This window comes from Dromiciops gliroides, chromosome 1, assembly GCF_019393635.1.
Source record: "Dromiciops gliroides isolate mDroGli1 chromosome 1, mDroGli1.pri, whole genome shotgun sequence".
NCBI lineage: Eukaryota > Metazoa > Chordata > Mammalia > Microbiotheria > Microbiotheriidae > Dromiciops > Dromiciops gliroides.
In genome coordinates, this window is record NC_057861.1 from 410,120,332 (window position 1) to 410,132,441 (window position 12,110).

Sequence of the window (12,110 nt, forward strand, 5' to 3'; positions counted from 1 at the left end):
TTTCATAGGTATATGTTGGAATGTAGTATCCCCTGGTCCAGGAATCTTTGAGGTTGTTGGCATCCTTCCTCTCAATGCAGGAGCACTGGACACACTTCTGCTTCAATAAGGGGGGTTCAGAAAATCCCCCCATCATTGCATCACAGAGCCCAAAGGCTCCCAGTTATCTCCTTTTATGTGCTTTGGCGAGAAGCCCTCCTAGCAGAGATGTCTGAATTAGGGTGGCAGTAATAGGCAGAAGACTGTGGCGGCAGGTGCTAAGGCCGTTTTCCTCCAGCTCCGGGCACCAGACAATCTCGAGGTTTCATTCAAAGCAGCCAAGGTTTCATCAATCAAAAGGGCGAAGCCAGCTCTGGTTGCTAGGCAACCTGCCGGCCTCCCAGGCGGGGATAGGATCCGCCCCCTCCACCCCTCACTATCTCTCCCCAGCGGTGGGACGCATAGTCGCCATTGGCCTGAAAAGCCTCGCGCCGCCCTCCCATTGGCCGGAAGGCCCTCTCTCTCCGCTCTCGTTGGCTCTAGCATCCTCTTGCCGCGTTACCATTGGCAGGACTGCTCTCGGGCCACACGACGTCACTCCCTCACCCCACTTCCTCTGCTGCCCTATCCTACCCCGGCCTGGACCCGCCGTAGGGGGAAGCCCGCGTGAGACCACACCCCCTCCTAACCCCTCTGATTGGCGAGAAAGAGCAGGGGAGGCGGGAGCCCCCAGACTGCTGCGCGGGCTGCGATTGGCGGCTGGGGCCGCCGCTCCGCCTTCATACCGACTCCTAGTTATGAGGGAGTTGGGACCAGCCGGCAAGCTATAAAGGTGGTGGCGGAGGGGGAGCCCCCGCTCACTTCTCTCTTGGCAGCTCCTTGAGTCTCCGATCGCTCCTGGGTGAGTGGCCCGTACGGGGTCAGAGAAGCAGCCGAGGGCTAGGGAGGGGCCGGAGGGCGTCCAGCCTGACCTGTGCTGCCGGCTGGGCAGAGGGAGCGGGTGGCTAGTGCCCTTGATTAGGCCCCGAGTAGCTGCGGTCCAGGCCGGGGCAAGGGCGGGCAGCGGCTCCGGGGTCAGGCCGGCCCGGGAAGGAGTGGGGCGGGGCGCGGCCAGGCCAGTGTCCCTGGGAGCTTTCCACCTGCAGCCGGGCGTAGGTAGCCCAGGGTCCGGATGTGAAGGCGATGGTGTGAACGAGGTTTAGGGGGGAAACGAGAAGCCAGCAAGGGAGGATGGAGGGTGCCCCGGGGGACGCAAAAGATTGGAGAGGGACCACGCGAAAAGAGGTGGACTCCATCCTGCAAGTATTGAACACCTGCTGTGTGCCAGGCACTGGGCTAAGTTGCTGAGGGGGGCTGGAGAGATGGACTCAATCAGCAAGTAACTATTAAGTGCCTACTGTGTGCCGAGCACTGAGTGCATTCTTGGGGAGGACTGGATTTAGATGGAGAGATGGAACAATCAGTCTTTAGTTCTTACTACGTGCTAGGCATTGGGCTAAGTAGTTGGGGTGTCTAGACTTAGCCAGAGAAATAGAGGAATCAATCAGTAAGTATTCATTAAGAGCCTACTAGGTGCCTAGTACTGCTCGGGCCCTGGAGAACTGGGCTTTGATGGAGAGATGGAGCCATCAATCTGAGTCATTGTTAAAGACCTCATATGTACCTGACACCGAGTTAAGTCAATGGGGGAACTAGCCTTAGATGGAGGGATCAGTCAGTCAATCAGCAAATATTTATTAAGTGCCTACTCTATGCCAGGGGCTGTGCTAAGTCGCTGGGGAGGTGGAGGTGAGGGAGAGGGGGAGATACAAGGACAAAGAACGAAAGGGTCCACCTGCGTAATGAGCTTTCATTCTGATGGAGGAAACAAAGACTTGTAAGATGGGTTGGAGGCGAAAGCAAGGGGGGCGGGAGTGGCTTCAGTTACATTCAGCAAACATTTACTAAGCTCCTGTTATCTGACCAAGGTATGGGATGAATGTCTCTTCCCGCTCCCCGAGGAGTGAGGTAGGGTGGAGTTGGAGGGCTATTGCGTGGCAGGGAGTGTCTTCCTATTGTAGTAGAAAAGTGGGATCTTGGTAAGGAGAGATTTCAAAAGTATTTTATAAACTTATACATTCAAACTCAACATTTAGAAAAAATAGAACTCGATAGTTTCCCAACCAAACTTCTCCTTACCCTTTTCTTTTTATTGCTGAGGGCACCAACACCCTTCCATCCTTCACCCAGGCTCAAACCTCCCTGTCATCCTCCCACCCTTCACAGTCCAATTTGTTGTCAAATCTTGTCGTTTCTACTACCTTCACAACTTTGCCTCGCATTTGTCCCCTTCTGGACACTTAACAAAGCCACCACCCTAGTACAGGTTACCTCTCAACTGGACTACTTAATAGCTTCCTAACTGGTTTCCCTGCTTCAAGCAATCCTCTCCCCATCTAGGCCATTCTCCAATCAGCTGCCTGGGAGATTTTTTTTCCACGAGGTAGGTCTGACCACGCCATTTCTCAACTTCTTTCCCCATCCCCTCAGCAAAACCCAGGAGTCTCTTTTATCTCCAGGATCAAATATAAAACCTCTTTTTGGGAGCGTGGTGGGAAGGTTAGAGACTTTTACAGCCTGGCTTCTTTTTACCTTTTCAGTCTCCTTATATTTGATTCCCCTCTATAAACTCTACTGTCCCGCTACAGGGGGCTTCCTTTAAGTTTCAGTCTTCGGCCTTTGCCTGCATTGACTGACCCTCTTGCTTAGAATGCTTTCCCTCATCACCTCTTCCCTTTGAAGACTCTGCTCAAATCCAGCCTTCTGCCATATAGGTAAAGTTTCCCGATTTTCTTTCCCTTTGAGATTACTTTTTTTTTTTTTTTAGGCAATGGGGGTTAGATGACTTGGCCACGGTCACACAGCTAGTAAGTGTCAAGTGTCTGAGGCCGGATTTGAACTCAGGTACTCCTGAATCCAGGGCCGGTGCTTTAACCACTGCGCCATCTAGCTGCCCCTAGAGATTACTTTTAATTTAATTTGAACTGTGTATATTTTGTATACACGTTAGTGGCCAGAGTCAGGAAGACCGGAGTTCAAATTCCAACTCAGACACTAAAAAGCTTTGTGACCCTGGGCAAGTCACTTAATGCTGATTGCCTCCAAAAACATGTGTTGAATGGCACTGATAAGTTTGTTTGGAAGTTAAAATATACTCAAGTAAAGACATGAAACGCTGAGTTGGAAGGGCCTTAGTCTAAACTAAACCTTCCATCCCACTTTAACCCTCCCTATCCCCTACACATTCACTAGCTTCTTTTAGCTTCCTTTTTAATCTTTTACAGGTATATTCAGCATTCTGCAATACTGCTTCCTTCTTGGCCTCTTTACTTTGCTGAAATTAGTTGTGGCTTCACCTAGTACATTACATAGCCTTGATTACAAATAAGTGATTTTTAAGGGACGTAAAAAATTTGAAATTTGGTGATGCCTTAACTTGAAAGGTGGTAAAGGCATTATTTCAATCTCTCAGATAAGAGACTTAGGAAACAAGGAATTTGAAAATGTAGGGGTTTGGGGTTTTTGTGGGGAGTAGTTTTGTATTAAGGGTATAGCCCCACCCTCCTACAAGTATGCCAACCTGCTCCAGTGCTGATGTATTCTGAGTACTGTCTTTTATAAGATCTAACATTTATTGTGGCTAAACAGTACATAATGAAACAATGACAAAATTCATAGCAAATTAAGATGAAAATTCTATGGTAATACAGAGAATATTGATGCCTGTATATATTTGACAAATCTTTTCTTTCAGATGAGATTTTTTTTTACTTTAATCAACAAGCACAATTAAGCACCTCCTGTGTACCAAACCCTCAGCCTAGGAGCTTGTACACACACACACACACACACACACACACACACACACACACACACACACACACACACACACAAACAGATATATAAAAGGTAATGGGAGGAGGCACCAGCAGCTCAGGGGGCTTGTAAGATGTCGAATTTGAGCTGAAGTCTGAACAAAACTGGAGATGCTAAGAAGCAGAGATGAGGAGGGAGTGTGTTCCAGGCACAGTGGACAAAAGCACCGAAGTGGGAGTTGGAATCTGTTGTGTGAGGAATTATGGAAAAGTCCAGTTTGGCTGGATCATAGTGGAGTTTGAGGAGAGTGATGTATAAGAGGCTGGAGAGATAGGTTGAAGCTAGGTTGTAAAGGGCTTTAAATACCAAACAGAGGAGTTTGTATTTGATTCTAAAGTCAACAGAGACTGCTGGACCATGTGGTCAAACCTGTGCTTTTGGCATCTATCTGTATGGTGGTGGGATTGTTGTAAAGGTGAGAGCCTTGAGCCAAGGAGATTATGAAGTTACTGTCGTGGTCCAAGCAAGAGTTGACCCTTGTAGCATCCAAAAGAATGGAGAGAAGGGTTTTTTTGGTTTTGTTTTGTTTTTGATGGAATGTTAGGCATTCTCTTATCACAATTAGGAAGAAAGATGGATGTGTCTGTAGGAATGTAGGAAATCATCAAAATACATATTTCAAAAAGAATCAGTTTGTGAATTCTTACATTATTTAAAACTGGAAGTTGGGTAAGGGAAGTTAAAAGTCTGCTAGCAGGAAAAGGGAAGGTTTCCTTTGAAACTTCTCTTAAAATCCTTTCTAAGTTTGTCCCCTTAACCTTTAGAGTCCAGTCCAATAAGACTATATTGGCCTGGTCTTAACAGAGCTGAAGCAGTGTTGTGCTTTGGCCCAGATTAACCTCAGTGGCACCCTCTTTTTCCAAATCTGGATTGTATGAAACTCGAATATAAGATACTGTGGTTAAATTGACAGTAAAGTGACAAGGATATAGAGAGGAGTGGTGGGGTTGCCTTAAATGAGAAGCTTTAGCACCAGTCTTTGGGCATTAAGCATGTATTTTCAAAGCTTTTGGTCAGAGCAAACAACAAAAAGAAACTGTTCATTTAAAGTCTTTGAGATCTTGTCTTCTTGGAGTGGTAAGATGTCATCAGAAAAACTGGACTCTGGTGAGTCAGTTTAACCTACCAGCTAGTGAAGGACTGTCCTTGGAGGTGGGAAGAAGACCTTGGCCCCGTCCTGGCTCTGCCACATCCTAGATAAGACTGTAAGTTAAGGACAAGTTTCCTGAAGGGAGAGATTCCAACTAATCTGTGATATAATCATACCCCCAAAAAAGAGTTATTTTCAAACATTTGTTGTTGTTTAGTCATATCAGTCCAGTCTTCCTGACCCCATTGGAGGTTCTCCCAAGAAGATTCTAAAGTAGTTTACCATTTCCTTCTCTACTTCATTGTGTAAATGAGGAAACTGAAGCAAACGGGGTTATGTGATTTGCCCAGGGACATACAGCTAGTAAATGCCTGAGGTTGAATTTGAATTCAGATTTTCCTGATTCTAGGTGTAGTTCTCTATCCACTGTGCTACCTAGATGCTTTTTCAAATAGATCTCATTTTAGAAATGCATACTGTTTGAGCATATATATGTATAATGCTTTAGTCTTTCCCCCACACACCCCAAAATGCATTTCTATCTTATTCCTGTTAATTTTAGGATTGATTTGAGAAATTAAGTCAGATTTAGGGATGATATTAGTTTAGAGTAAATACTTTTGTTTTGTTTTGTTTTTTAAAAGACTGCTAGGTGGCGCAGTAGATAATTGGCCCTGGACTCAGAAGGAACTGGGTTCAAATCCAGTCCCAAATACTTACTAGCAGTGTAACCCTGGGCAAGTCGCTTCACCCTGTTTGTTTCAGATTTCTCATCTGTAAAATGAGCTGGAAAAGGAAATGGCAAACCACTCTAGTATCTTTGCCAAGAAAACCCTACAAAAGGGTCACGAAGAGTCGGACATGGCTGAACAACAAAATTATAAAAAAAGAACATAGAGGTTGGTGGAACCTTAGAGCTCTTTGGATCAAAGTGAATTTTGGGGGTTTGCCTTGGGCTGTAACCCTATAAGATATTCATGACTTCAGCATGAGTTAACATGTTGTTATAGTAGTTGCTGACACTAAATATCATTACATCATTCAATTAGAAACAATCTAGCATGCACTCTTTGATCTGAGTTGTTTTCTTTGTGAGATTAGTGAGTAACCTTGAGAATTTTAGCAGTCAGCTAGAGAAAACTCAAGAGAATGTTTACAGTTGACCATTTACTTTAAAGAATTTAGAACCTGTTTTTAAAAATCAGTGTACTTTGAGTTAGGTTTTTTTCTTTAACCCATTGGACAATTGACTTTGAAACATTGAACCATAGAATTTTTTAGCTGAAAGGGATGTTTACAATTATACTTTATAATTGAGTAGTGCTTTATACTTTACAAATTGCATATATATATATATATAATTGTTTGTTTGTTTTTGCAGGGCAATGAGGGTTAAGTGACTTGCCCAGGGTCACACAGCTAGTGTCAAGTGTCTGAGGTCACATTTGAACTCAGGTCCTCCTGAATCCAGGGCCAGTTCTTTATCCACTTTGCCACCTAGATGCCCTTATACGTATATATTATTGATTGATTGACAGCACACACATGGAACAGATTAAGTGCATTTTCTCCATTTTATTGATGAGGAAGCATACTCAGGTTAAGTGGTTTATAGCTAAGGTAACATAAATACGAAGAGGAGCAAAATTTCCGCATCATAGATTTAGAGCCAGAAGGGACCTTAGATGTCATCTAGTGCCCTCTTCTTACAGATGAGGAAGCAGACCTACAGGTAAAGATTTGGCAGTGCAAAGGCTTTTAATGACCAGCATTTGAAATAGACCTAGCATGAAAGATTTGGAAATATAAAGGGTTAAATAGCAAAAAAGACTGTCATCTCTAGAGCTCTGAATTCTACTATTTTCCAGCTACTTACAGAATGACTTTGAGAAAATTGCAATACTTCTTTGTGCCTTCATTTCTTCATCCATGAAAAGAGCGTAATTTGGGGGGCAGCTAGATGGCGCAGTGGATAGAGCACCGGCCCTGGAGTCAGGAGTACCTGAGTTCAAATCCGGCCTCAGACACTTAACACTTACTAGCTGTGTGACCCTGGGCAAGTCACTTAACCCCAATTGCCTCACTAAAAAAAAAAAAAAAAGAAAAAAAAGAAAAGAGCGTAATTTGTATTATAAACATTTAAGTTGAGGTGACTTCTTAAAAGTCCCAAAGTTAGTAAATGTCAGAGGCAGGATTTTGGTCTTCTGGATCCTTTCACTGTACGTCCAAGTACAGTGCTCTTTCCTGCCTCTGATTGTTTTTCTGCAGGACCTCTCAGAAATGGTAATGTTCGTACAACTATTATAAACACTTAAATTAAGCGATTTGGCGTTGTAAAGTTGTGGGGAAATGGCTGGACTTGGAATTAGAAGACGGGTTTGACTCCTTGGCCCTACCATTTAGTAGCTTTCTAATATTGGACAAGTCATTTAATCTCTTTGAGGCTCTTCTTCACGCATAAAATGTGTGTAGAGGATGGTGCTCCCTACTTTGCAGTCCTCATAAGGAGTGCAAAGATAAGAACAAGTTGGTATAAGTTAAAACTGTCAAATTTAGAACAGATGAAACATTTTTATACTCTTGTAGTTTTAGTGCTAAGTGCTATGTGAATGATTTACACAGAATGGGGAGGAGATGTTGCTTTTCACTAGGATGATCAAAGATGCCACAGGAAAGGATAAAAACTATTTCTAAAGGTCTGCTTAAGATATTCAAGTCTTACAAGTAGGATGAGCAGTGAGATTCACTTACATTTCAACAGGGAGAAACAGATCAGTGTGTGCATGCATAGACAGTACTACATGTCAGAACTGGTTTGTTGACTCCCAAGGAAGGTGTCATAGAAAACTAACATAGTGGTCTGTGTTTAGAAACTAGTCTGACAGGAGCACTTATTTAATAGAACATTCTCTACCCAAACCATTTCTGTCACAAGACAATTTCAGGTAACTTTTATAGGAATATTGAAGGAGAAGGATAAAATCTGAAAATGTAATCCAGGTTAACATTCCAGAATTGAGCAATTCTATATCCCCATCTTCCTGGATCACTCCCCCCCCCCTTTTTTTTTTAATTTTTAAATTTTTTTTAGTGAGGCAATTGGGGTTAAGTGACTTGCCCAGGGTCCCACAGCTAGTAAGTGTTAAGTGTCTGAGGCTGGATTTGAACTCAGTTACTCCTGAATCCAGGGCCAGTGCTTTATCCACTGCCCCACCTAGCTGCCCCTCCCCCCCATTGCTCTTGCGGAGGATTCCGTGGGATTTCTCCTACAGATCTATATATCAAGAATCAAAATTGAATAAGAAGGAGCAGCTAGGTGGCGCAGTGGATAAAGCACTGGCCTTGGATTCTGGGGGACCCAAGTTCAAATCCAGCCTCAGACACTTGATACTTAACTAGCTGTGTGACCTTGGACAAGTCACTTAACCCTCATTGCCCTACAAAAAAACAAAACAAAATTGAATAAGAAGCAGTTTGAGTGTTTCCCTTTGAATGGAAAAGGGTACTTCTCAGGAAGTGAACTCTGTGTGATCCCTTCTGGGGATAGAGGGAGGAGGAAGTTGGCCTTAAATTGGTTCTTATCCTTTTCAGGGATGGGGAAAGTTAATGATATTAGTATTTCTAGAGAAACCGAATGGGTAATTTTTAACAAGCTTCTGCAAAGTGAGATTTCTAGTTCATTATCTGATTAGTGATCCATAAGGTTACTGTTGAATTGGTTATCGGTCCTGGCTTTCATTTAAATATATTTTGAAAGAGCCTCTTTCTGAGACAGTTGAACCTGAAAAATCTGATAAGAGTATCTGAGGTGATAACATAAAGAGGTTGGCTAGGTAGGAGACTATGTAAAAGGTGAAATTTATGTATAAGTACTATATAGTCTTATTTATTCATTTTATTTCTTTATTTTGTTATTTATTAAACTGGTTATCTGACCATACTTCTCTGTACCCATTATTTCCTCACTTCTATAATCCTTTGTCACTTTGGAGTTGACACTGTGGTGGGATTGAATAAAAACTTAACTGACAACCTTTGTTTCAGTCTATCTCCATCATATTATTTAAAATAAAATTTAGAAACACAAACTATATATCTGCTTTTGTTGCCACCTGACATTCCTCATTAACAAGAGGAATACTAATCATACTAACAGGCCACAGTTGGCTCCAGCTTTAGAGGAAGGAAAGAAAAGCATTGCCGGGACCAGGTGCTTCTAGCCAGCATTGCCTGTCCTTAAATACTCCCTCCCAAAGTTGGACAGGTTACAGGATTGGGCCGAATCCCTTTCTTGAATGGCGTCCTAGTCACCCATTCTGAGTATCATCCTCTTTGTGTTTTCTCACACAGTTTATATAATCCATATTGAATTGAGTTGACAATTGAGTGAGGAGAGAATGAATACCTTGAAGTATAGAGTATTTGGATGCCAGAATAGCATTTTTTTCAAAAAGAAGCAATGCTATTTATGTACCCTTAGACTGAGATGGAGAATTTCTTTGTCTGAAACCTGGCCTTCCTGTGTAGTCGGTTTATTGGTTATAATTTGCGGATTCAATAGACAGGATTTTTCAAGAGAGCTGGAACGAGGACAAGTTAGCTAGCATCTGGTTATTGACATTGTTGTAGGGACAGAATACCTGAAATAACACAAAATCTACGGAAGCTTGAAAACTAATGAATAGATCAGATTTTAAATCTTCTGACGTCACCAAGGGGGCTGTGGGGCAAGGAAAGAAGCCAGACACTGTGCTAAGTGCTTTACAAAGATTATCTCATTTGATCCTTAGTGTTATATTATCCCTATTTTGCAGCTGAGGAAACTGAAGCAGAGGTTAAGTAACTTGCCCAGAGTCACACAGCTAGTAAGTATCTGAGGCTGGATTTGAACTCAGGACTTTCTGACTCCAGGCTCATCGCTCTATTGAAGATTCTCTTCACCTCCAGTATACATGCTGGAGTGGACATTTTTCTCTCCCCAACCTCCCAGCTCAAAGTTCTTCAGGAACAGGATATTTCAACTTATAACATTAGGTGATATGTTGTTTTTAAAGAATAGTTGGTGAGCAAAAGAAGGTAATTAGCTTTCTATGTATACCTATAAGAAGTTGTTGGATAATTTAAGAACTTGTTATAGCCTTCATATAAACAATTAAACCTTTTCATGGAGTTACCAAGTAGTCAGGCTATTTCATATGTTAGATTTAGAAATAATTTCATGACGGACCAAGAGAGGATTTAATATTTTTTTGAGCATTCTGGTCATTTTTTCCATGGAATTTAAATAGATTGTTTACTGGGCTAAAGCAGTCTAAAGCATTACCTTGCCATTTTATTCCTACTTAAAACATTGATGACTCTCATATATCTTGGTATTGAAATAGATCCTGATTCATATCTCACGTTGTCAGGCTTAAGGAAGAGAAAAAATAAAATAATAACTGGCAATAAAGGTGGCAGTGCTGCACCAAAAAGAAAGATATAAAAGTAACAAGGATTTGAACCATTTTAATAGACATTTTATTTGCCTTAATTACTTTTGCTAGAAAAATGCCATCCAGCAAAAAGTCATAGAACTATAGCAGTATTCAGCTGTTAATTTAAAAATGACTACATTCACAAAGTCATGGAACCTTAGGGCTGGAAGGGAACTTCAGAGGTCATTTCCTCCAACCCCCACACCTGAACAAGCATCTTTTCTGCAGAATATCCAGTTAGTAGTCATCTAGACTTAACTGAAGACCTCCAATGAATGGGTGCCTTCTACTACTTCCTGAGCCAATCCATTTCACTTTGGGAATAGGTCTCATTGTTGGTTTGAAACCTAAGTGTGCTTCTTTGTGACTTTTACATAATGTTCTTGGATTTGCCTTCTAGAACCAAGCAGCCACATGGCAACTTCAGACACTTGAGCTATATAGTTAGACGGCTATGCCTACTTTAAGTCTTTATAATACTATTCTCTTCCTCTGTCCTCTTCTCCATTGCCATTTTCCTCTTTATCAATTCCATCACTCCTTTCTCAGTGTCATGCTGGAGTCATACTTGGTTTTAGAGTTGAATCAAATTAATCCTGTTATCAATTTAACAATAGAACTGAATCTACTCTTTGTCTTGAGGTCTAAAATTTTTGTAAATGTAAAATGTGTGTGTTCCTCTTGCCCTCTTTAAGTCAAACCATATTCCACGTGCTCTAGTTAAACAGTAGTGTTTATTCTGGCCAAAGTAGTTTTGAATTTGAGGGACTTTTTTTTTTGGTTTGTTTGGGGGTTTTTTTTAATGTGAATGGTGATTTATGACTTTAAAAAATCTTATGAAATTCCTAGTGCTTGGAAAAGGAGACAGAGTGACAGACCTGGAGACTGAAGTCCTCTATCCCTCAAACAGGTATGTCCTACTAATTTGCTAGATCCTGCTATTTTTCTAAAGCAATAAAAGAAATCTGCTTTGAGTAAAGAGGGAAAATAAATATTCACCATGGAGTAATGACTCATCTATAGGTTTCATATGTAATTTAAAAAAACACACCACTAGGGGGCAGCTAGGTGGCGCAGTGGATAGAGTACCGGCCCTGGAGTCAGGAGGTCCTGAGTTCAAATCCAGCCTCAGACACTTAACACTTATTAGCTGTGTGACCCTGGGCAAGTCACTTAACCCCAATTGCCTCACTCAAAAAACCAAAAAAACCCCCCTTTTCAGTGTTTTCCCTAGTCTTTGAAAAATGTATTAATGCATGTTTCATTTATTAGAATGACCATTCTTCTGTTGTTTTTGTTAGTCTTCTGTTTGTGTTGAGGAGATTCTATTTGAAGTTGAAAGATTCAAGTCCCCAGTCATTCAGTCCCATTCCTTATTTTACATATGAGGAAACTGAGGCCTAGAAGTGAAGTAACATGCCTAAGGCCCCCAAATTAAGTAAATTGCAGAGCCAAGTATTGAACCTATGTCTTCTGTCTTCAAACTGTGTATATATGGGTTGCCCATCCAAATTTAACCTATAATAGAGACGACATTTTTCTTTTCAAACTTAAGTTGGAAAACTGAGGAGACATTTTTATTTGTTAATATTCATCTGTTGAAGACATTTTATTGAGGGTATGGTTCAAAAAACAAAGGTGGCAAAATG

General features: G+C 41.8%; 1 protein-coding gene across 2 annotated transcripts in view; it reads left to right on the forward strand.

Moving 5' to 3' along the window:
* Nucleotides 1-731: 731 nt before the first annotated feature.
* The window catches only part of HMGCS1 (3-hydroxy-3-methylglutaryl-CoA synthase 1), a 30,926-nt gene continuing 19,547 nt past the window's right edge, over nt 732-12,110 (forward strand). Inside the window, exons 1-2 of one of the 2 annotated variants that reach the window (XM_043975202.1) lie at nt 732-880; nt 11,311-11,371. The gene's annotated coding sequence lies outside the window, so the exon portion shown is untranslated. The remainder of the gene's footprint in view (nt 881-11,310; nt 11,372-12,110) is intronic. The other variant, XM_043975203.1, reaches the window with a different exon arrangement.